This window comes from Panthera onca, chromosome A1, assembly GCF_046562875.1.
Source record: "Panthera onca isolate mPanOnc1 chromosome A1, mPanOnc1 haplotype 2, whole genome shotgun sequence".
NCBI classification, from domain to species: Eukaryota; Metazoa; Chordata; class Mammalia; order Carnivora; family Felidae; genus Panthera; species Panthera onca.
In genome coordinates, this window is record NC_138339.1 from 178,697,364 (window position 1) to 178,723,740 (window position 26,377).

A 26,377-nucleotide genomic window follows, 5' to 3' on the forward strand; every position below is an offset into this window, starting at 1 on the left:
TGTTAAAATGAATTCCACACCACAGTTTCTTTAACTCTTTAGATTCTTTATTCTGGAAATACAATATCAAATACAAGTTTAGTGTTAGCCATATATAGAATTTTCAATTTTGTAGTAGCCACACTAAAAAACAAAACAAAACAAAACAAAAAACATCTTGGAGACACCTGCGTGTCTCAGTCGGTTGAGCATCTGACTCTTGATTTCAGTTCAGTTCATGAATCTCATGGTTTGTGAGGTGGTGCCCTGTGTGCTGAGCCTGGAGCCTGCTTAAAATTCTCTCCTTTCTCTCTGTCTTTCCCCCTACCCCCTGCCAATAAATAAATAAATATTAAACATAAATTAAAATGAAAAAGACACTTTAAAATATTTAATATTTTCTTTAATTCACTACATTAAAACAATTATAACTCCAACATGTAATCAATATAATCTCTATTAATGATCTTTTGCTTTTGTTTTGCACTAGGTTCTCAAACTCTGATGTGTATTTTACACTTAAACCACATCTTGATTTGGAGGAGGCACAGTACCTTGATAGATACATTTAGCTAGTGGATACTGTATCAGACACAATAGTACTTGACTATACCCAGAAATCTCTGGTATTTTAATCTCATGCTGAGTATACCACCACTAAATCTGTTTCAGAGATCTAGCTGAAAGACGGAAAGAAAGAGATTCCTAGTTGCTAGATGTAATACTTTGAACTTAACATTTTTTTTTTCCTCCCATCTTAGTTTAGCAAACTCGTCCACAAATTACCCATGGCTTGAGGATATGAATTTGAAAGCCATGAAACACTTTTGACATCTCAGGTTCAACTTCTTAACTGGCACACTGGGATATGCTGGCATCTGAATGTAATTATAGATCAACACTCATTGACAAGAGATAGGAATGAAGAAAACTGACAGGCACTTGAAAGGTAAGTACCTAAATTAAAGTCTTAATGGACTGCCAATTAAGGCAAGACAGATTTCATCAGACAGTGGAAGAGGAACTGTCTCTGCTGTCTAGAAAGGCTCAGTGGAATGTGGAATCTGTGGACCCCAGAATTACCTAAATGTCATCATTCCAATTTTCAGGTGTCATTTTTTTTTTCAATGAGTAACTTTACCAAAGAAGTCTGTGCATTCAACCTACATAACAATTTATCATGCACTAGTTAACAAATTCATTGTAAGATTTTAGGCAATACGGTATATTTTTATGATAGTTTTGAAACCTACTGGTTTTGTCTCTGTACCTTGATCATTGAACTGAAAGAATCCCGTTGTTTTCTTTCTTCGATTTTTCAGTGCTGTGAGAAGCAAGAGTTTCAGAACCCTTGTCTTTTGCATGCCCAGTACAAGCATTATGTTAGTCAAGTGCTTCGTCCTCCATAGCTATGCCTTCAGTAGGCATTTTCTTCCAGGTAACCACAGGTGATGATTTAAGTGGCAGTTTTGACATGATGTGCCCTAAATTACTACAGTTCCATTCTCTAATGTTAGTCTCATCCTCATTGCCTTTAAACCTAAAGCAGGTCAGACAGCCCTAATCCTAAAATGTTATCCTTGAGGTCTGGCTGTTTGCCACCATGTTTGGTACTGATTACTGAGTCACTCAGGTTTCAGCCGCAATTCAATGTGTTTTAACGGGAAAAAATTAATATGATGGAATCTTCAAAACAACATCATCAACAACAACAACAACAACAACAACAAAGCAAAGAAATTGGAACCTAAAATATTTGAGCTAGTCAAAAGAGAAGTAGAAACTAATTACATATAGCATATTACAATTGTGAGATAAGTAGATTTCCACTGATACTTAATGCTTTTCTTATTATAAATGATACATTTTTATTATAATTTAATGTAATTATATTTATTGAGCATTTTCAGGGGGTGCCATGAATCTTGAGATTGATATGTGTTTTATTTGTATTGTTGCACTGATCATTCAGCACCATACAATATTAGTACTTGTACAATGACTTCTTTCCCAATAAAAACATCAGGAATTTGGTGGTAAAGCCACCTGGCCAAGGTCAAACAACTGTTAGGGCTGAACCAGGGCTTGAAGCTTAGTCTCCCTATCTGAATAACCGCCCCCCCACCTTGTTTTCAACTGTCATATAATACAGTATCTCAAAATATAAAACTGCCAGCAGTATCCCAGAAGTCACTAAATTTTGATAGACTAGCCAGCACATGCAAGGCTGATATAAACAGATATTTAATATTTGTCTCTTCTGGTGCCATGCATAGGTTAATCCAAGAAGAAAAATGAAGGTCAGAACACCATTCAAGTATTTTTGACTTAGAGGCTACTTACTATTTCACTGTGACCATTGTAGATAATATTCAAAGGAAATTTCTGATGTTCATTCCTTTCCTTGCAGGGTATGCAATAGCCATGGAATATTATTTTCTTGAGATCAATTGGTTGTAGTCTTTCCTGAAAGGAGAGAAATGAACGAAGTGACCATATGTGTTCTTTTAAGATGCTTTGAATTAATTTGCAATTAATATTTTAAAACTTGAAAACCCACATACAGAGAAATGCTGATATCATAAGCATACCTCTAAACATATTATTGTAAGAAAACCCTTTACAAACCTCATCCAGATCATGGATCAGAATATTCCCTGCACTGCAGAAGCCTCCCTCTTGTCTCCTCCCAACACCACCCTGTTTTTTCAAAGGTAACCTTGTACTGTCTTCTAATTTCATAATACATTTTTCATGACTTAAAACTGTATATGAAGGAATTGTATAATGTATATTCTTTTGAATCTGGCTTCATTGATTAAGTATTATGTTATTTATTTATGTTGTTTACATCTCTAGTTAGCTGATTTACTTTGATGTACAGTATCCTACGGTACAATTATCACTATTTATCCATTCTATTCTTGATGAACATTTGGGTTGTTTTCCATTTCTGATAATTATTAATAGTATTTGGATAGGGGGGCACCTGGATGGTTCAGTCAGTTGAGCATCCGACTTCAGCTCAGGTCATGGTCACACAGTTCGTGGGTTCAAGCCCTGCGTCAGGCTCTGTTCTGACAGCTCAGAGGCTGGAGCCTGCTTCTGACTCTGTGTCTCCCTCTCTCTCTACCCTTCCCCTGCTCACGCTCTCTCTATCTCTCTCTCAAAAATAAATAAATGTTAAAAAAATAATATTTTGATAGAAATTCTCATTCATATTTTGATGAAGGTGTACACACATTCCCATTGGGTATAAACATGTTCAATTTAGCCATAATATTTCTAAGAATTTTACCAACTGGAAGATTTTGACTCCCATTGATAGTGTTTGAGAGTTCCTATAGATCCATATCTTCAGTAGCACTTAGCTTTGCCAGTATTTCCCTTAGAACTATTTAAGTGAGTGCATAGCTATGTCTCATTCCTCTTTCTGAACATGCATTTACATGATTGTTAATATAGTTGAGCACCTTTTTACATATATTTTTGGCTAAGCATCTTTCGCCCATTTTTCAGTCAGGTTGTCTTTCTTGATTTACACAATCTTGTATATATATATATATATATATATATATATATGAATATATAATATTAGCCTTTTATCAGTTATAAATCGGTGTTTTTCAAATATTATCTCACATTTAGTGACCTGCATTTCCATTCTTTTAATTTTGTGTTTTGAAGAAAGAAATTCTAATAAAGAGCATTTGGAGTAATGTTATTATCTTAGTGATAAGTGAGAGTGTAAATGTGGTTTCTAAAGAGCAGTTTTCATGAATGACTTACCTAATAAGTATTCTGAATTTGACATTTCTCTTTTATATAAGAACATTATCTACTAACTGCCCAAGGTGGCTCAGTTTCTTGACCGTAATTGGGAAGTCTCAAGGCTTTAAGTCGCAACACTTATAAAATCCAAACTGAAAAGAAATTGCTTCAATGAATACCTATATCTACTAATTCTCCTTCCCTTTGAAGATTACAATTGTTCCTATATTAGTGGTTCAAGTTGAATTTTTGTTAAAAGAAATTTCTCTTACACCCAAGAGGAATTTGTTCCCATAGCAACAGCATAATATATTTTGTTTATTCTTCTAGGCTGATAGCACTGCAGACTTTAGGTTTTGACTGATACTGATCTATTTTATTCTTCTTTGTAAGCTAAGGAATATGCATTGCTCAATTTCACAGGAGACTAGACCCTATCAATTTCCACTACTTTCGCAATTTCCAACACTTCCATGTGATATTTTGAAAAGTGTGTCCCATTTCAGATTACTTCTGGGAAGTTGAGACTTTCTGTTTTCTTATAGGCTGAAAATCTTTGTGATAGTGGTGTTGTGAAATATATTTCATCTTATTCTTTCCTGTGCAGAAAACAAGTGATAAGCAATTTCTTGGTCCCTTAATCCACTCTAATTCAGATCGTAATAATATTGATTTTATGCTTTTCCTGAGCATATTATTTTATCTTTTTAAATTTAATCTTATAAGGAGGGGTGTGTGTGTGTGTGTGTGTGTGTGTGTGTGTGTGTGTGTGTGTTTGAATTAGAAGTTAATTCTAACGCTATTCTCTGACACCGGAAGTGAAAAGACATTTCACAGTTTTTTAGGGTGATATCAGATGATCTGAGCGTATTACAGAATTTCCTCATAGGAAAGATTTCCTTTCACTTCAGTCACTTGAAAAAGCCAATATTATAACATTAATTAACCAGAATCATGAATCAGAATAGGAGACAGAAACACAATACAAAGCAAGTATCAATCATGGCATAGTTGTTTCATTCCCTGCCAGAGTTCTCAGTTTCTTAAATGGTAAATCAATCATACATGTTTGAAATGAATTATAAAGGAGGAAGAAGATTATTAAAGTGTATTGCATATTTTGACAGCAATTCCACGATTAACCTTTAGTTTTACAAATAAGCCTCTCTTCAATGAGATCATTGCACAATGTTACACAACACATAAAATGAGAATTTAGAATTCAGACACTGTCTTGTAAGACAACGGATCCCACACATGATGTTGTCAGTCCCCTCGAGGCCTTTTGAGGTGATCTTGAACATGGTATTTGACCAGATTTTAGGAATTCTGTGGACGATGTAGTTGATCCTTACCATGACTAGAATCTGATACTTCTACATACTGTTGCTGGAACACTCACACAACAAATCAATGTTTTCTTTATACAATACAGTTATGTTTGTGTGAATTAATAGTACATCTAAATTATATCAGTTAGTTTAAGAAGATTCTTGATATCAGGACAAGGCAGAGGCAGGTCATGAATCCCCCCTTATTTGTTGTTACTGTTTTAGACTTAATTTTGGGGGGCAGTTTTAAGTTCACAGCATAATTGAAAGAAAGGAAGGTATAGAGATTTCCTATAACCCCTCTGCCCCTACACATACATAGCCTCCCCCATTATGTACATTCCCCCCCCCAGAATGGTACATTTAAGACTGATGAACCTACACTGATACATCATAATCACCCAAAGCTCTTAATTTACATTACTGTTCACTCCTTGAGCTATATATTCTGTGGTTCTGGACAAATGTATGATGGCATGTGTCCATCATTATAATACCATGCAGAGTGTTTTCACTGCCCTAAAAATCCTCTGTGCTCCGCTTCTTTACCTCCCTCACCCACCTCCAACAACCACTGATCTTTCCAGTCTCCATAGGTTTGCCTTTCCCAGAATGTCATACAGTTGGAATGATACAATATGTAGCCTTCTCAGATTGCCTTCTTTTACTTATTAATATGTATTTGAAGTTAATCCCTGTCTTTTTATGACTTGATAACTCATTTATTTTCAGTGCTGAATAATATCCCACTGTTTGGATGTTGCACAGTTTATTGATCCATTCACCTACTGAAGGACATTTTGGTTACTTCTAAGTTTTGCCAGTTATGGATAAAACTGCAATAAACATCTGTGGATAGGTTTTTGTGCAGACATATGAATTTCTTTTTAAAATATTTGCTGTAGCCTACATTCCAATTTAAAAGGCTACTTCTTATACATACTTTTGTGGGAGGGCTGGGTCATTGGGGTAGAGAATTGTTAGTATGTAGTGTGTAATACTGAAATATTAGAGAAACTGAAGATTGGTGAATGAGAACCAATTGCTAATGAAGTTAATCCTGCAGTCATCTTATCAGGTAGGCATCAAGATTAATTGTCATAAAATTTTACATTTAGTAAAATTTATGCTTTTCCAAGAGGTGGTCGCAGTACAAATAATAAAATCAAAAACTAGTGATGTGGCAGGTAGAAAATAAGATGGCCCTCATGACCTTTGCCCTGCTGTATTATTCCTGTGCTTATATTGTATTATATGGCAAAAGATAGATTTTCTCAGTGAGCCTAATGTAATTACTCAATTCTTTTAGAAGCAGAGTTTTCTCTAGCTGGTGACAGAAATCAGAGATGTTGTAAGTGTGTAAGATTCAGTGCACTCTGCTGGTTTGAAGAGAGGGGTGGACTCACAAGAACAAAGATAGGCAGCTTATAGATGCAAAGAAGAGACCCCAAATGACAAACATCAAAGAAATGGTATTTCAGACCTATAACCACAAGCAACTGAATTGTTCCAATAATCATATTATGCTCTGAAGAAGATTCTTCCCCAGACCATCCATATATAAACCTAGCCCACTCCATAATTTGACTCTAGCCTTCTATAACTGGAAAACAGAAAACCCAGCTAACGACCGAACTTACGACTTACAGAAGTGTTGTTGAAGGCTGCTAAATTTATGGGAATTTGTTGCACACCAGTAGAAAATTAATACAATTTTCATACCTGGAAATGGGTACTGCATTAATGAGTTCCTTAAATATGAAAGTTTTTTGGGGAAATGGTCAGCACGGAGAGACTGGAAAAAATATTTATTTATTTTTTAAAGTTTATTTAGTTTTGAGAGAGAGTGAGAGACAGAGTGTGAGTGGGCGGAAGTGGCAGAAGAGGGAGACAAAAAGTCAAAGCAGGGTCCAGGCTCTGAGCTGTCAGCCTATATAGCTCTGTGTATGGCTCGAACTCACGAAAAGAGCCGTGAGATCATGACCTGAGCCGAAGTCAGACACTGAACCGACTGAGCCACCCAGGAGCATGATAACAAGATTATATTTCCTTGAACAAATGGTTACTAGAAATAGGGCACTAAAGACATTGATGTTGAGGGGTCGGAAGGAAGTTAGATGCACATTATTGGAAACTTGAAGGAAAGGAAAGATCCTTTGACCTCTGCCTCTGAGATCAAACCACCTTCTCTCTGACTCTGATGCTCCTGCCACCCTTATTTAAGGATTTCTGTGATAACATTGGGCGCGTTTTGATTAGCCAGGATGACCTTCCCATCAGAAAACCTTTAACAATCAAATTTCCATTGTCCTTTTTTCCATATAAGCTAATATATTCAGTTTCCAGATATTAAAACATGGACGTGTTTTGTGGGTGGGTGACATTCAACCTATAGCAATATACCTTCTGGCCCTCAAAGATTCACATCCATCCCCAATATTCATACAAAGTAACTTCAACCCATCCCCAATATTCCTCAGAAGGCTCAACCCATTACACCATCAACTCAAGGTACCAACCTCATCTAAATCTCATCCGCTTCAAAGTCCCAAATTTCATTATCTAAACAAATTAATTCAAGTTTAGATAAAGTTCTGGATATAATCCATCCTGAGGCCCAAGTCCTCCATATCCCTTGACCTGTGAATCTAGAAAACAAGTCATTAACTTGAAAAATACAATGTTGGAACAGGCATGGGAAATTCCCATTCAAAATTGGAGAAAACTGAAAGAAAAAAGGAGTCATGAGTCCTGAGCAATTTTGAAACCCAACCTGGAAACATCTGTTAGGACTCTTATTTTTTCAGCTTTATTGAGATATGACTGATAAATAAAATTCTTGCTCTGAGATCTGAGAATAGAGGCCATCCTGGTGACATCTTGACTTTAACCCTGTGAGATCCTAAGCAAAGTACTCAGCTAAGCTTGCCAGAATTCTGATCTAAAGAACTGTTAGATTCTGGAGAATTTTATAGTGACTTTTAGTAAGGATCTTTTTTTTTTTTGTAAATGTTTATAATGTAATGTTTTGCAATGTTTATAAATGTCTATTTAATAACCTGTCTCAGAGTTTTATTAGGTTTATCATTTATAGGTTGCAGAATATGTTTTCTTATTTCTAAAATAAAATTTTAAAAGAACTGTAACAAAATAAAAGAGTATTGTTTTAGCCCACTTGATTTCTGTTAATTTTGTTATGCAGAAATTGAAAATTAATATATGGGCAATAAATGACATGTTTTAGTGACATCTCGGATACCATGGTCATATAGCACCCACTTTGGGTATTCCTCTCAGGGAATCATTCTGATTCCAAAGTATCATTCTGTAAATCATAATAGAGTTTGAAAAGTCTCATGAAAATGTGGTTTCAAAATATTCTTCAGTGTCTTTGATTTAGTATCTGGCTGTTATATAACTGTATAACCAGTTTGTTGCGAACTGCTGTGGTGGGAGGCAGGGTATAAGATGTCATTGAAGAGGATAGAAATATTCAACATCAGTGGCATAGATACTGGTAATTCCTAGAAGACTTGCACTCACCCTCCGCTATAAAATGATATTTCATTAGTTAGGGAATTTTGAGTGAATTACTGTTTACTAAAAGCCAAGAGAGAAAGTCAGCTCAAGGTCTCAAAAAAATAATTCTGTAATCCTTGTTCAGAGAGTTAATCCTGATGAACATTAAAGATATATGCCAGGGATATTGGGGAACGATATATTGCTATAACTCAATGGATGGTAATGATAATTGTGTTTCATGTAAAAATGATGTTGGAGACAAAGAATTGAGAACAATAATAATGTACCAAAATTTAACTTAAAGAAAAATTTTGAGTTTCTCCAAATATAACTTAATAAAATATAATGGAGTTCCAAGAGTTAGCCCTAACCTCTATTGAATTTTTTTTAAAATGCCTATTTAAGATAGTTGGAGAAATGCAGTGTCTGAGTAAGAATTTAGTATAGCTGCAAAAGATTCTGAAAACCCATTAAGATTCACAATACCAGGGCTCTTTTTTACATATAAGAAATTTCTGAAACTAACCAGTGGTGATGTTTTAGTATTTTCTATTTAAAATCTATTTGAAGTATATAGATTCTGTTAATTTATTTACTTTTTTCAGGAAGTTATTAAAATAATCTAACACCTTAAAACTACAATCTTTATTTGGAATAAAATATCTCACACTGCTCATATGTTAAACTGTTGAGTTTTAAAGGAATATTAACAAATCATTTATAGAAGATTAAAGAAAGTTTTAAGAAGTTATTAAAAGTAAATTTTGTGTTCTTTAATCATTCTGGTTTTACAGTAAAATATAATTAGAGTTACTTCCTGAAAAAAAAGGCTAATAATATAACCTGTAAATACTAAACTTAATGCAGTAAAATTGAAGAGATGCAATTAATGGATTAAAGGGATTTGAAGAAATTAACAATTTGTCAATAAAATCAACAAATAGCTCCCCCCCCCATTAGATCATATAAATATTAGACTAATAATGCTACTGCCTGTTATCTTTAAAAATAAATCTCAGGTTGGGGCACCTGGGAGGTTCAGTCGGTAAAGTGGCTGACATCCGCTCAGGGCATGATATCAGGTTCGTGGGCTTGAGCCCCGCTTGGGGCTCTGTGCTGACAGCTCAGAACCTGGAACCTGCTTCAGATTCTGGGTCTCCCTCTCTCTCTGCCCCTCCCCCACTTGGGCTCCGTCTCTCAAAAATGAACAAACGTTAATTTGTTTTTAATAAATAAAAAGTAAAATTAAATCTCAGGTTAAACCAGAAAGGCAACATGTTAGTGTGTTACAGTTTATGAAAAATCACTTTGTGATAAAATTCTGCTTCAGACCCTATTGTCAGTGATGTACATTTATACACATTTGACTGGATTGACTATGTTACTCAGTGAAACACATGACTGACTAGACTTTTTTCGAGGTAATGTACAAAATAGCATAGTTAAAGAACCTTCAAGAATACTTGATTCTTAGTAGCTTTAACTATTAGATCTGTTAAGTTTTCCTCCCTTAAAAATAAAAAGAATCCATAGTACTCCTCTTTATTATGGCCAATCTAGTTAGGTAATATATCTTTGAAAAAAATAGGCACATTTCACATCACCTCTCTCTCTCTCATCTCTGTATCTATCTCTATGTCTACCTGTCACTGTCTCTTTTCTTTCTTGCATTGTTCTTAAAGAAAAGTGACAAAACTACTTTTTTTAATTAAAAAAATCAATTCCAGTAAGTTGGTAGTAATTATAATAGCTTCTGATAATGGGAAGTTCATATAATAAACAATAACAAATTATCATTATTTATCAATCAAATACAAAATAAAATTTATTGGAACTAGAATATTTCCTATACACAAAATTTTATTATGCTCAGTAATTAATATAATCATACTATGCTGATCTCATTAAAACTGAAATTTTTTTACATATATGTGATAAATGCATTCCAAAACATTTAAGTGATAAAAGAAAGGAAATTAATCTTTCATAAAAACAAAAGTGCTTACTTAATATATTATATAATAATATCAGGATATATTATTAGCAGAAAAAGCACGTATATGTTTTCTACTGTGAAATTATTAGCTTTCATTGAGTGACTCGTTTAATATAAATTGTTTAGGGTAATGGATTCTACTATTTCCACTGAAAATGCACTGTGAGCTTAACTATTACTTCTCACCTAGACTTAAAGGGAAAAAGCTATTTACTTGAGTTAGAATATATTAACCTGAAGCACTGTGCTTTGGAAGAGAATATGTAAAACTGTTTTATGAATTGGTTGAAACTGATGGCATTAAGTTGTAATCTTATATTAAATATATGTTTATAGAATGGGAATGACTTAGATGTTTGTTCTAGGTCAAGAAATTTTCTGATAATTATGTATCAGAAAAAATTACCTCCTTTTTACTTAGATCTTCTATGGTATGGTGGGATGAAGAAGCATTATAGCCTAACAAAGGTAAGCACGAGTTCCAGTCAGAAATTACTTGCGTTGGAATCTCACCTCTTCCACTTAGTGGCTATGTGATCAGGGACAGATCCGAGTATCTCTTCAGAAGGGTCTCTTTCAGCTCTATTGTCGCTCTCTTATTTCTTAACATGTTTAAACAAAGAGACTTGCATTTCCGTTTGACAGTGGATTCCACATATTTTGTTGCTGATCCTATTCATAAGTTAGTATGTATGAAAAAAATCCTTGGAACTATGCTTGGCATGGAGTGGCCATTAATTCAACTCTCAAATTCCTCAAGTTCTGAATATGTTTACTAGGAAGTCAGTTACATATATTGCTATTATAAGGCACTTGGCACTTTTTATTCCTGAGTACAACGTGCCTCTAATCTCCTGTGTTGTTAACAAATTATTGCTCATCAACATCCTCTTTCAGTAGCTACTGTATTAATGCAAGTAATCAACTTGTTAATATGAATACTTTTGGATTACAAGAAACAAATTTTAATTTCATTTCTTATTTGTCAAACAGTACTCCTTGCTTAACTATTTGTGTGAGTTATGTGTGTGTGTGTGTGTGTGTGTGTGTGTGTGTGTGTGTGTTTATATTTAAATGCAAAGTAAACCCAGGAGGATTTAAGTTGTTAACCTGAAAGATGTTTCCCAGTGAATGACGAAAATGTTAGTATATCATTATTAGGACTCTTACTTTACCTCTTAATCTTTTAATCATCTTCAAATTCTTAAACTAATACTTCTGGGATTTTTGTTGTTATGAGAGTAGAAAGAAAAGGCACTCAGTCTTTCTGATTTGTGTCTATAAATAGTTAATTTTCTTCATTAAATTTAAGACCTGTAAGAGCAATAAATATGTTAATTTTGTCATTGCTGAAATATTTATGTTTATTTATTTACAAATAATAATAGATCAAGGAGTATTTGGGGATGAATAAATTGGTGTACTGAAGACAAAATGTAGGGGCACTTGGCTGGCTCAGTCTGTAGAGCCTGTGAGTCCTGATTGCGGGGTTGTAAGTTTGAGCTCCACATTGGGTATAAAGATTACTTAAAAAAATAAAATCTTAAAAAACAAGAAAAGAAAATGTAGATTATCTATCAGCCAGACCAGGTTTTCTGGATGGAACTCCTCCAATCACATATCCTCACCTTCAATATGGCACATAGCAAGCCTTTTCAAGCTTCATTCACTGACTTTTCTTCAGTTCAGTAGTATTTTCTTCCATTATATCAGTGGTCATTGTTTTTAGCACATTTGTTCTAAATTTCCATTAAAAATCCCCATTGTTTAAAGATTTCAGCTTTATTTGTTAGGGAAATTGGCTACATAAAAGTGTTGGAAGAAACTGTTGGTGGAGCCAAAGGAGAAAGGGGATTATGAAAGAGTAGAAGGCAGGAGGAGCTCCGTACGTGCCTTGGCTCAAACACATGACTTGCATGTGTCCCTCACATTCTGGACACTCAGCCACTCTCACTCTCACTGGTTGGGTTGGAATAGCACTGGTGCTGTCGAGGAGGAAACCAGTGGGCTGATGTTGCTGAAGACCACTGCGGCCTCTGCCTGCTGCTGTTGTTCCTGGAAGATCAATCAGGAGCAGAAATTGAAAAGAAATGGAAGGAAACCATGAACCAAAGAAATCATTTTCTTTGATTACAGAAAAAAAAAAGCCATTTTTTGTCCTTTTCCCTGTTAATTTGTCATTTTTCCTCTCTTTAGGTTCACATATTTTCCTTTGGTTCACAGAATGCTTCTTACTCAATATTTTGTGAATGTTTCTCAAGTTTTATTGAAAATTAAGTGACTTTTATGTAATAATCGAATTTCTAGGTTTGGGAGCCTGGATCTCATTAAACAGATCATTCCTGACATCCTTTGAAGTCCCTTTGTAGGCCATTAGATAGGTCATCAAATAATCAAGTATAAAGTAGAGAAGAAAAACATTCTGTGGTAGTGAGCACTCTATGGAGAATTAAAATAATGATACAATACATAGTGGCTTGTTAGCTATCCTAGATGAGGCAAAGAGGAAAGACTCTCTGAGAAGCTAATATTTTATCTATTGTTTGGGGGACAGGAAGGATCCAGATATTCAAAGACAGAGGTACAGATTATCTTAGGAAAAGAGAAGAACAATTGGAAATATCAGAAAGCAAGAACAAGAAAAAAAAAAAAAGAAAACTGGCATTCTCAGATGACCAAAAGAAGGTTGATGTGCCCATGTAGGGGTTAGGTGACCTTAGGACTTTAACCAGTTTAAAGAATCATTTTCATTTAAATATGATGAAAACTCATTGTATTTAAGCAGAGGAATGGCTTAATAAAAAAAAAAAAAAAACAGACTGGAGTTTCCATTGATTTAGAATACAGTAAAAGTAATGAAATATCACTTACAATACTAGGTTATCAAAAGAGTGTGGCTTAACTTGCAAGCTTTCTCTTCTGCTTCTAGGGAAAACGTCTGTCATGCTATATATAAGTTGCTCTATGGAAAACCCTGTGTTGTGTGGAATAGAGAGAGCCCACTGGCCAGTAGTGATGAACTGAGGCCCTTAGTACCACATCCTGAACTGAATTCTACCAATAATTATGTAGATGATTTCAGAATTAACCTCAGTTGAGCCTTAGACTTGAACTCAGTTAATGTCCCCTGTTAAGATTTCAGATGAAGCTGTAGCTCTGGCTAAAAGCTTGACTAGAGTCTCATGAAACTCTGATTCAGAGGCACCAAACTAAGTCACACCTGCGTTCCTGATTCACAGAAACTAGGATAGAGTACATTTTTAAACCACAGTGTTCTGATTTAATCGTTTTGTTGATTAAATCATGCATATCAGCAGTGTGTATGTATGTATGTATAAAGATTTGAGATTTAATATAGTGGCATATTGGGATAAAACAGTGTATATAAGTGTACTACATCTAAATTTTGGAAGTTCTTTGTAAAAATATGATTGAAATATCATTAGCCTTAGTTAATTCAAATGATGAGGTTACCACATTTCTCATGAACTCGTAATTTATTGAGTGGTCAGGAACTTTTGATGTGCCCCTGGTTAGAAAGTATTACTGTATCAGTCAGTTTCAAGTTTCATTTCTGGATACATGAAATGGAAAATTTTTAAGTATTTCAGAACTGGCAATGGGTTTATATGTTAAGGTATAAATAAAGATTATGATTTTCTTTATGCATGAAAATATAATAAAAGAATGCTAGGTGAATATAGAAACCAAAAGAGAAAGGAAAACTTTGAAGATGAAGGAGACAGTTTATAGCATAAGCATGACAAAAAGAAGCAGACAGATAGCAGTAAGCAGTCATATTAATAGTGGAACATTATTGGAAAGATTTATTAACTGCTGCAGTTACTTATTGGCTTAGAATGGCCTTAAATCTTCCAGGGCTTGTGACTTGTATGTATGGTCTATGGACTTTGAAAATGTTATCCCTTAAAGGAAGTTTTGAACTGAATACAATACAGGTCACATAAATAATTTAATTTTTCTAAAAGCCACATTAAATAAATGGAACAAGTAGAATTTATTTTCATATATTTTATGTAATGTATTTTTCCAAAACATTATCATACCAATATGTAAGCAACATAAAACTTACTGATTGAGATGTTTTATATTCCTTTTCTTCCCCAAACTAATGTGTATTATAGCATACCTCAACTCAGACTAGTCGTATTTGAAGTACATAATATTTACTTGTGGCTAGTGGCTACCACAGCTTAGCCCTGTATACCATTCTACACATGTTTTAAATAAAATCACACACATATCATTTATTATGACTGAAGTTTGTTTCTTGGAAACAAAAGAGCCTACCTAAAATATAAATCAACTATAGCTAATTGAGTTCATGTGGATTATTAAAAAAAAACCTGGGTTATATTTTAGGACCTGTGTTTTTGAACATTTTTGTAAATTACTTGATTAAAGATGAAACACAATAAACTGTTAATAAAATTTCCCATGAAAATGAGAATGTGAGGATGATTCCAAATCAGAATTCCTAAGGGTTCAACAAGACTACATTACATCTACCAAGTCCATATTAGGTAGGAACAACTGTAAAGCTCCAAATTAATGTTTAAACTGAGCTTTATAATGCAGGACAGGAAAAGGCATAGCTTATGAGCATCATTTAGAGCAAACACAGAAGTGTTAGCTGATGTAAAATTATGATAATCTAGCAATTTTATGGTTACAGTTCCCTTGGTAACAGTAAGAATAGCTGGAGAGAAATCATGACGATAGCTCTGGCTGATCTAGACAGACCGTATCTGGAAGGGGGTTCTCGGTTTTCACTGAGACACATTAAGGAAGATTTGAAAGCTGGATAGTGGAGTAACTAGCCTAGAGTAGGACTCAAACCACATTTAAAGATAAATGAATACAGAAACTGCAGATGTCCTACCCGCAAACGGGTAGGCAGTATGTGTGTGCTTTGGGTGAGGAGGGCTGAGAGGGGGCCGGCAGCATCTGAATGAACAGGAAAGAGATGGAGGATTTCTGCTCTCTTTAGATATTTCAAAGAATTATATTTGAAAGCAAGTAAGTGTCCTGCAACTCAGAAGAGACAAATGGGACCACTGGTACAAATATGTAAGACTTTAGCCATATTTATCTTAAATCTATCCCCATAAGGAATTTGGTCTTTCAAAGCAGTGATTATCTGATTGCTGTGTTACAGCAAAAAAAAATAGATGATTCTTGGGCTAGACTTAAAAAGGATCCCTATGTGATTCTTTGAAATGCATACATTTTGGCCTTCTGATAATTAACTATAGGAGGAGAAATTTAAACAAAACGGATTTAAGTATCTACAAAGTAAACATCCAATACCCAGAAATAAAACCTGACATGATCTTAGTTTCTAAGTATTCATTTCTAGTGTTATCTTTATACAATTAAAAAATATATAAATGTGAATGTATTTTATGCAATCTTTTATTATAAAAGAGAATTATACTGTATGTACTTCTTATGTTACCCTTTTTAGTCTAAGTTACTTCTCTCCAGATCAGTAACTATAGGTCTAAGACATTTAAACAGGTAAATAATATTCTAAAATACAGAAGTGTCACAATATATTTAATCATTTCACTATCAAAAGACATTTATACTTAGTCAGCTTTCATAAACTGTAAGCAAACATTCTTTTATACCTGTGAAAGATTACTAGAAGTGGAATTGCCTTGTCAAAAAATAAAATTTCTATAGTATTGATGTGATATATTTACTTAAAAATGCAAATTAATACATTTACAAAGTGGCTTTCATATAGGGAACACATCCATAAAAAAGGAACATACAAGCAAAAAATAAATCCTAAATTGTTAGATTTCAAAGGACCTGAAATTTGTTAATATTTCTTTTTCTCCGTTGAAAGATTATGGCTTACCAAACACACAAACACATAAACTTACACCTTGATTTCAAATAAAAAATATTCATAAATATCTTGAACCTTTATTCAAAATTTGAAAAAGAACAAAAACTCTATCTTAAACATGTTGATTTATATTATGTTTCTTTAAACTGAAAAATTCAGGTTTATAAAACTAGTTTCAGAAGAAAAATCTCTTTAAAACATATCATGCACTTTTTTTTCCTACTGTAAAATATAATATCACTTTAGATTGACCCTGAATTCACTGGGTATAACAACCTAAAATAAAACATAAAATTGGATAAATATTTTCCCCTGACATATATTTAATACACAAATCATTTAATAGGGTTTGGAATCAGTACTTAAATGTGTCTTCTTTCAACTCTCTTATATTCATGCTATGCTTATTTTTATTTTTATGACATAAGTTTCCTTTCAATATAAAAAAAAATTGCTGTTCTCCTACGTTTAATTCTATACAGATTTTAGGACAAGTCAATTCCAATCAGGATTGCTCCATAATCCCTGAGCTCCCATACACTGTTGAATTATCTTTCTAAGTAGTCTCTGCTGCCTCATTCAGAAGCATTTTAAATTATGTAAGACCTGTTTCAATTACTCAGAACATTTTACAAGTGATTTCAGGGCCCAATTTTATGGTATTATTAAAATGTAAGGTATTTCTGTTTGAATAGTTTAAGTTCCATGTCTCTGTGTTAAAATACTGAGCATACCTGTTAATAGACAAAATTTTTGATATACAAAACTGCAGATCCTTTAAATGGGCAGCTTAATTTGTCCTGTCAAAAAATAAGTCTATCTGGATAGTCTGTAAAGATTGTGCTTGAGCTGTTTTAGCAAAATTTATGTACAAAGTTGGGCAAAAATTCCCATTTATCTTTAAAATATAAACAATATGTATCTAAAATATCCAGGAAATTGTGATATCCTCCATTCAAAAATTATTTATTTATTTAAATGTTTCTATAATTTCACTCAAACAAGGAACTTTAAAGTACAATATTTTAAATGTTCTGTACCTAGGAAAATTATCTTTACAAAAACAAGTTATTAAGAATATAAGCTTATATAATTGAGGTGCATAAGTAACAGTAAGAAAGCAATCCAGTTAAAAAACAAGCAAAACGTGTGAATAGACGTCTTACCTATGAATATAATAGAGGTAAACAACTATATGAAAATATGTTCAAATTCATATATCATGAGTTACAAATTAAAGCAATGAGATGCCGTGGTGTCCCCAGAGTGACAAAAAATACAAAAATCTGATAACACCAAATGCTGACATGGATGTGGAGTCATTTGTTGCTGATGGGAATCCAATAGCTACTTTGCTGTATAGTCTGGTGGTTTCTTAACAAATCTTAACTTAGCCTACCATATAGACATACCAGTCACATCCCTAGATGTTTCTAGTAATTTCCGGCAAATGAGTTACACAGTTATGTCCACACAAAACCTTCACGACGCATGTTTATGTCAGCTTTATTCATAACTTCCACAAACTGTAAGCAACAAATAGGTGAATGGATAAACAAACTGTAACACATTTATTCATTTGAATATTATTCAGCAGTGAAAAGATATGAGCCATCAAGCCACAAAGACACATGGAAGAACATTACATAGATATTGCTAAGTGAAAGAATCCACTGTGAAAAGTTTACATACTGCACAATTTCAACTACATGACATTCTGGATAAAGTAAAACTATGGAGACAATAAGAAAATATCTTTGGTTGCCAGAATGTTGGGAGGAAAGCAAAAGTGATAAGCAGGTGAAAGATAGTCCATATTCAGGGAAGTGAGACTCTTTTGTATTATACTGTAAGAATGAATGCATGGCGTTATGCTTTTGTCATAGCCCAAAGAAAATAACACAAAATGTAAACTCTAATGTAAACATATGGACTTTAGTTAATAATAACATAAATACCATGTCATAAATTTTAACAAATATACCACACTAATTCAAGATGTACAAAATAACTATGTGAAGGTCATCAGTGATAACCACACTAATGCAAAATGTAAAGATAACTATGTGAAAAAACAACTAGGTGAAGGAATATAGTGGGAGAGGTATATGGGAACTCTCTGTACTTTCTGCTCATTATTTCTGTAAAAATTATTCTGAAAAAATAAAATATATTAAGTTTTTAAATGCTATGCACCATAATATAGATTTGACCATGTTACTGTGGATGTTCATAGGAAAAGTGGTAAAATGTTACTTATAGAAAATAATTTTCTTATTTAAAAATGAAAAATGAGTAAAGAAAAAAATTTCACAACGGATTTTGTGAACTCTTCTGGAAAATACAAGAGCAAAAATAGGAAAATCATGAACAAGATTATATTTTTTGAATCACGAATAGCCTTTTGAAGAAAACCTCATTATTATGTTATTTGTTGTCCTCACTAAAATTCTGGGGAACTGGGGATAATCAATCAGCAAAATGAGTGAAATATTTTTATTTCTTTTTATCTTAGGAATCATCTTAATGACTCCTAAAATCATGGCTACATCAGTTTCTCTGAAGCAGACTGTATTTTATCTGCTATACCTAGAAAAAAAATAGAAATTTCAAAATACCCAGAAATAAGGGTGCTTGATAGCTCAGTTGGTTAAGGGTCTGACTCCTGATTTCACCTCAGGTCATGATCTCATGGTTGTGAGATCCAGCCCTGGGGGGCTCTACTTTGGGCATAGAGCCTGCTTAAGATTCTCTTTCTCCCTCTTCCTTCCTCTGCCCCTCTCTTGCTCACATGTGCACCCACATCCACTCTCTCCCTCTCAAAAAATTAAAATATATTTCCTATATTAAAAAAATAACACTTCAGAAATAGAAGTCAATAATATATTTTTGTGTGTTCTTTATAATCTATCAAATGTTCAAACCACAGGCAATATTGAGTCTGACTGTAATGTACAGTGCTCTGCCTGAGGATGGAAATCTTCAGCTACCTAGGCAGCCTGAAGCCCCATGGCCAATGTTACTCTGTGGGGGCCTGGGAGTGGTGGGAGATACATCTGCCTGCAGACTAATAACCACTTTAAGGAGTGCAGGACAAGATTTAATAAAGGAGAGATCTTCAGACACCTTTATGTGTTTTCCATGGCCAACATGGTAAAACAGTGACTTCCCTTTTCCTTAACATGGGGTAAAACAGGGGCATGTGTCTTCATAAACTATGAAAATGATAAGGAAGCTCATGGGATTCCTGCCAGACAAGGGAGGGGTAGAGATTTTAAGCAATGGATTTATATAATTCTTTCAGAGTACAGATAAATGAACTTTACAAAGACCTTTGACTAACTGCTTAAAAATACTCCTGTGTACCTTGAAGAAGAAAAAATTATTATGTGGCTATGTCATATCATCTCTAGTGGCTGTCCAAAAATGCACAAAAATGAGGAAATACACATTCGCCTTCATTATGATGCTGATGCTGCATAAATTTGGAAAAATACATGAGTAGGCATAATGTCACTATGCAAAGCCAAAATATCCAAAAGTGTCTACTAAAGGTTAATGTATTACATATATAATAGAAAAATAGAAAATACAGTAAACACACATATTCCCTTTTTTTTTTTCTGCCTAATATATAGTTCACTTTTATACTTCTTTGATTTTTTAAATTTCTGGGGTTTTTTGATATTTAGGACAATAAGTCAGATCACTAGAAATAGGAAAGAATAGGAGTATTTTGTTGCTTTCCGGAATGGCAGAAAGAGAACTATTTAATCATTATCAAGTTCCATTAATGAATACGAATATTCATTAATATTAAATGAACATCGTTAATTTAATCCCCTATTTGGGGATCGCAATGGGAAAATCATAATTTAGATTAAACTGTTGGTTAGACTCTTTGATTTTTACATAAGGAAATGGACTTTATGAGTTAGTTGAACATGGAGTCTAACCATTCTTGACAATCTAGAATTAATTATTCAGTAATGACATGAAAAACATTTTACTGTAATCAAATTATCTTGAAGGTACCAAAAAATTGCTTTAAGTAGTGATTTGAGGAACTTGGTTTGGTTAAGCTTCTGACTTCGGCTCAGGTCATGATCTCATGGTTCTTGAGTTTGAGCTTCGCTTAGGGCTCCATGCTGACAGCTCAAAGCCTGGAGCCTGCTTCCGATGCTGTGTCTTCCTAGCTCTCTGCCCCTCCCCCACTCATGCTCTGTCTGTCTCTCTCTCAAAAAAAAAAAAAAAAAAAAGTGATTGAGGCCATTTTCTTAGAGCTCCTTGATGTAACTTACTACAAGAAATAACTTTCTGAAAACTACTTAGTTTTTTACTTTAGAGATACATTTCCAATATCACTTCTGATACTCAATGAACTCAGTATGAGGTCTGTTTAAGAAATGGTTTTCACAGCTAAAGATCAGTATAATTGTATTTCCTTTAAGGTGATAATTATAGTATCTTTGTCCAAATGACATATGTTGTCAACTGTTGACAGTTAACTTGTAAGCAAAGTGTCAGGAGCTCGTAGGATATGGAGCATATTAAATAGAAATATAAAAAACAAATTATTTTGCTGTGTTATCTATCATAGAGAATGTTTTGCGCTCTCTTTGTGAAAGAAGCATCCTGAAATCTGAAGCTACCTTTTTGCCTGCTAACTTAGAATGATTGAAAGAAAATCTCCTGAATAGTCCAAATAAAGTTGCTCTTGTTAACATAACTTTTTTTAGGTTGAATCCAGATATTTTTATTTTCTCTCCTTCTCTCTCATGATAACTGTGAAGAGACTGGTCCAGTATAGACAGAGGTCTTTTGATGGGTTAGGGCTAACAGAAATTAGTTTTCACACTTACGAAGATAAAATGCAGTTTGCAAGCTGAACTCTACTGGAATGTTGAGGTCAAAAAGCTAACAATTCAGAGTGGAATATTTAAAACGGAGGGTGATTATGTTTTCGCTGTGCAGAAGCTTTTCAACTGATGTGGTCCCACTTGTCTATTTTTTCTTTGGTGTCTGTGCTTTCTATGTCATACCCAAGAAATCATTGGCAAAGCTAATGTCAAGAAACTTCTGGTCTGTTTTGTTCTAGTGGTTTACATTTTCCTATCTTACGTGTGAGTTTTTAATCTGTCTTGAATTGATTTTTACACATAGTATAATACAGGGATCCAATTTCATTTTTTTTCACATGGATATTCAGTTTTCCTAATGTCATTTGTTGAAAAGACTCTACTTTTGATATTGTATATTCTTGGCATCCTTGTTAAAGATCAGTTGACCATACAGGCTTTATGTTTATTAAATTATTATTAGTAGGCATATATGCCTAAGTTTATTTCTGGGCCCTCTATTCTGCTCAATTTGTCCATGTGTGTCTTTATGCCAGTGCCATACTGTTTTAATTACTATAGCTTTATAATACATTTTTAAATCAAGAAGAGTCTTATCTGTAGCATTATTCTTCTTTCTCAAGATCACTTTGCCAATTTTGTGTCGTTTGTGATTCTGTATAAATACTAAGATTTTCCCCAATCTTTCCCTACAAAAGGCCATCAGGATTTTAATGAGGATAATCCTGAATTTGTAGATTACTTTTGGTAGTAGGGACATTTTAATAATATTAAGTTTTCTGATTCATGAACATGGGTTGTCTTTCCAATGATATGTGTCTTCTTTCCTTACTTTCAGCAGTGTTTTATTGTGTTCAGGGTACAAATGTTTACCTATATGGTTAAGTTTACTTCTACATATTTTACTATTTTTGACGCTCTTATAAATGGTATTGCTTTCATAATTTCTTTTTGAGTAATTTATTGTTGGTATATAGAGATGAAACTGATTTTGTATGTTGATTTTATATCCTGCAAATTCACTGAATATTAGTTCTAACAGATTTTTTTTTTGAGAGTCTTTAAGGATTACTACATATAAGAGATTATGTCATCTGCAGTAGACTTAGTTTTACATCTCTCTGTCTGATTTGGATGCTTTTTATTTCTTTTTCTTCCCTAATTTCTCTGGCTAGAACCTTCAGTACCATGTTGAATAGAAATGGCAAGAGTGGGCACCCTTGTATTGTTCCTGATGTTAGAGAAAAGCTTTCAGTTTTCTTCATTGAGTATGATATTAGCTGTAGGTTTGTTACATAGGCCTTTTATTACTTGAGGTACATTCCTTTTATACACTATTTGTTGAGTGTCTTTATCATAAAAGTGTGTTGAATTCTGTCAAATGCTTTTCTGTATCTTTTGAGATAATTATGTGATTTTAAGAAACAATCAATGGAATAAAAGACAACCTACAAAATAGGAGAAAATATTTGAAAACCAGGTATCTGAAAAGGTGTTAATATCCAAAATATAGGGGCACCTGGGTGGCTCAGTCGGTTAAGCGTCCGACTTCAGCTCAGGTCACGATCTCATGGTCCGTGAGTTCGAGGCCCGCGTCGGGCTCTGTGCTGACAGCTCAGAGCCTGGAGCCTGTTTCGGATTCTGTGTCTCCCTCTCTCTCTCTCTGCTCCTCCCCCGTTCATGCTCTGTCTCTCTCTGTCTCAAAAATAAATAAACATTAAAAAAAAATCCAAAATATATAAGAAATTCCTGCAACTCAAAAGCAAAAACTCAAATAACCTGATTAAAAAAAATAGGCAAATGCAGGGGTGCCTGGGTGACTCAGTTGGTTAAGTGCCCGACTTTGGCTCTGGTCATGATCTCACGGTTCAAGGGTTCGAGCCCCGTGTTGGGCTCTGGGCTGACAGCTCAGGGCCTGAAGCCTGCTTCAGATTCTGTGTCTCCCTCTGTCTGCCCCTCCGCTGCTTGCACTCTGTCTCTCGCATTGTCTTAGGGATAAATAAACACTTAAAAAAATAGGCAAACATCCTGAAGAGATATTTCCCCAAAGAAAATGTAAAATTGGCCAAGATGTAGATAGAAAGTGTTCATTATCATTAATTGTCAGGGGAAAGGTAAAGCAAAGCTATGAGCTATCACGTAACATCTGTTAAGATTGCTATTACTAAAAAAAAAAAAAAAGTTAACAAACGTTGGTGAGGATCTGGAGAAATTGGAACCTTGTACCCTATGGTTGAGTATGTAAAATAGTGCAGCTGCTGTGGAAACACAGTGGAAAGGATGTGCTTCAAAATATTAAAAATAGAACTATCATATAACCCAACAATTCCACTTATGGGTATTTATCCAAATGAATTGAAATCAGGATCTTGAAGAAGATATGTGCAGTTCCATGTTCATTGCAACAACATTCACAAAAGCCAACCTATGTAAAAATCCTGTTTTCATTGATGGAAGAAAGGATTGGAAATGTGGTACATTCCTACAATGGTATATTATTAAGCCAAAAAAAAGAAAAAAAGAAGTAAATAACTGCTGTTTGTGACAGCGGAGATGAACTCAGGGCACATTATGCTAAGCAAAATAAGTCGCTCACAGATGGACTTTTCCTGCATGATTCTACTTACGTATATAAAGTAGTCAAACTTACAGAAATTGTACAGGATGGTTTCCAGGGGCAGAGGACGAAGAGAATGAGGAGTTGTTTTTCAATGTGTATAATTTCAGTCATGTAATATGAATAAGTTCTAGAGATCTATTGTATAAACGTATGCCTACAGTTAACAATACTATACTGTGCTCTTAAACATTTGTCAAAAGGGTAGATCTCATCTTAGGTGGTGTTGTTACAACTAAAAACAAAACAAAATGAAATAAATGAAATTTAAAAATTCAAAGAACAAAGGGACACAAGGAAAAATTTGAGAATGATGTGTATATATGTTTATTACCTTGATTGTAGTTATAGTTTCACAATGTGTGCATATATCCTAACTCACCAATTTGTATACATTAAATACGAGCAGTTTTTTTGTATACCAATTATACCTCAATAAAACTTTTTTTACAAGTTAAAAAAAAAACACTTAGGGAAATGATAACCATGGAGTGACATGATTGTGCCAAACAAGGATTCTGAAAGAGAATCAAAATAGTACAAGTTGGTAAGTGAAGTTATGGATAAGAATTCTTTGCTTTTGATCGAACAGTGAACACAGTGGCACCCTATCCTCATCTTATTTTGCTTTAGTCTGAAGTTTGATTTGATTTGGTCAATGCATAAACGTCTTGTTTTAGACATTTGGAGGATGTATTTATTTGTTTCTTAATATCAGTGTCTTTAAGAAGGACATATATTCCCTTTTAACAGAATTGTTAAGCATATTTCATGCACCAAGCAATACCTTCATACACTTAACTGATCTGCATGGATCTTAAAGGATCTGAAAGTTTGTCTAGTGACCCAGACTTGAATTAACATTTTGTGGGGAATTTATAGTCATGATGCTTTAGTATGAATTAAAGTTTGGATCCCCTAAAACCAGTACTTTTATTTTGAAGGCTCTAAATGATAACAAAGCTTAGTGAATGTTCAGTCTTTCAAATGCTGTGGTCACCTAAGCACCACTTATACTGGTGACATTTACATGTAGCAGCTTCCACTATGGCTTGCTACCCAACATAAGTAGAGATTGTTCCCAGCCAGAGAGGGGCCAAGTCTGCTGTCTGTAGTCTCTGAATGAATATTTTTTTAAGTATGCATATTTTATAAAATTATTTGTAATATATCCTATGTTTAATAAATGTATATACATTAAATTCATAATTAAGGGGCAAGAGAGTATCACGTAGACAATATTCCATTTGGAAAGGAATATTTTTAAACCAACATTATTGTCTTTGAGTCTGCCTACCAATGGGAACTATCATTCCATTTACTCATTTAGTCCATCACTTGCTGGTGACTGATTAGTATTTACTGAGCATCTTGGGTACAACAACATCTGTTAATAGAGGATAGATTGTTGACTAGAATACAAGGAGCTCAAAAGTAGGAGGATGATAGCCATATAAATAAATAAATGAAACCATTTTATAGATATGGATATATATATATATATATATATATTTATTTATTTACATTTTTATATAATGTAAACAAATGTATTCAATTTTTTATCAATTCAATATATATATATATATATATATATATATATATATATATATAAAACTAGAAGCACAGGCAAAATATAAAAGAGTGTATTAAAGTGGAAACTGTAACAGCAAAGCTTCATAGAAAACATAATATCTGAGCTCAGATTACAGCCTACATGAAAGGTCCTTGAGCTGAAAGGAGTAACAAGGGTTCCTCGTTAAGTGGCAAAAATAAATGTATATACAGAGAACATGAAACTTCATAATGCCTTAGAGAAAGTGTTAACAATCTGATAATCCAAGTATATGTGTAAGGATAAGTGGAAGATGGTAAAAAAACAGCAAGATAAGAAGCCAGGATAATAGGCAGAGGCCACATCATAATTACTCCATCCCCCATTTCTTCAAATTGGCCATAATTATTTTAGACAATAAAGGCACAATGAACTCTAGTTGCTCAGCCATGTGTCTTTTTAAACAACTACAGGAATAGCTTGACCTTGACCTCTTTGCAGACTCCCAGATCTACCCTGAAACAGGACCTCTGGCCAATATATGGACACAGATTGCATAGTTCAGTCAGAGATTCTTTTTACACATTTTAAATAAAGTAGATTAAAGGATAAAAGAAAGAAAAGAAAAGGGACTGGTAAATGTGGGGTGAAAAAGCTTTTAGTTACACATCCCTATAAGAACAAAATATTTTATATTTCTTGCAGGGTTCACAAAAAGTAATGTAAAGCATTAGGAAAGAATAATTTTAAAAAATGGATCCTAAATGTACTATTCTCTTTTGCTTGGTTAGGATGATCCCGTCCAGAATGCCAACCAGGAAGTTGAATTGGGATCAGGACTGGGGTGATGATTGCTTGAGCATTAGAGA

General features: G+C 33.8%; 1 protein-coding gene across 2 annotated transcripts in view; it reads left to right on the forward strand.

Moving 5' to 3' along the window:
* Nucleotides 1-744: 744 nt before the first annotated feature.
* Nucleotides 745-26,377, forward strand: part of LOC144615742 (uncharacterized) — an 86,243-nt gene continuing 60,610 nt past the window's right edge. For both annotated transcript variants that reach the window (XM_078443349.1, XM_078443343.1), the window contains exon 1: nucleotides 745-928. The gene's annotated coding sequence lies outside the window, so the exon portion shown is untranslated. The remainder of the gene's footprint in view (nucleotides 929-26,377) is intronic.